This window comes from Neovison vison, chromosome 5, assembly GCF_020171115.1.
Source record: "Neovison vison isolate M4711 chromosome 5, ASM_NN_V1, whole genome shotgun sequence".
Lineage (NCBI taxonomy): Eukaryota > Metazoa > Chordata > Mammalia > Carnivora > Mustelidae > Neogale > Neogale vison.
The window spans coordinates 76153095-76153824 of NC_058095.1; the positions used below are offsets into that span (position 1 = coordinate 76153095).

General features: G+C 50.0%; 1 pseudogene; it reads right to left on the bottom strand.

Moving 5' to 3' along the window:
- Window positions 1–389: 389 nt before the first annotated feature.
- On the bottom strand, window positions 390–508 carry LOC122907924 (annotated as a pseudogene).
- Window positions 509–730: the final 222 nt, after the last annotated feature.

Here is a 730-nt window from a genome sequence, read left to right on the forward strand (position 1 = left end):
AGTTAATTTACTCGCATCCTTAACCAGGAGGGCTGTTGCGGCAATTATGCGGAGGCAAGGAGGGAACCCAGCTGCTACTGGGTCTAGTTTCTTGCTAAGATAGACCACTGGCCTTCACCATGCCCTAGAGTCTGAGTCAAAATTTCTTTAGTCAGCCCTGCCTTCACAAACAAGTGGAAGGGCTTGGTAACATCTGGGATGACCAATGCTGGGGCACACAGTAAGGCTCTTTGTAATTCCCGAAATGCTCCTTCTGCCTCAGCTGTCCACACTCTACCATAGTGAGTCCTCCCTTAGCCAGTTCGTAGAGAGGTTGTGCCATCTCCGTGAAGGTAGCATCCACAGCCTGCAGTAGCCCACCGTCCCAAGAAATTCCCTCTTGGAGATCAAAGCAAAAGCAACCGGTATTCCCTGGCAGTCTTCCATCCAGGTACTAACCAGGCCCGACCCTTCTTAGCTTCCAAGATCATACGAGATCTGGCGCCTTCAGGGTGGTATGGCCGTAGACAATCATAAGGTTCTTACCCGATATTCTCAGATGAGTGTACGTGACACCCTATATAACATGGAACCGTCCTCCCCTTGCTGGAGGAAGCTGAACTTTCTCATACCCTACTGTTACCTTAATTTGTCCAGGCTTGGTTAGCTACCATATCTCTCTCGTTCATAGTTACATTGGCCCCCGGCCTTCTTGGGCTACTGATGCCTTGTGGTCATACCCATTCTGTAC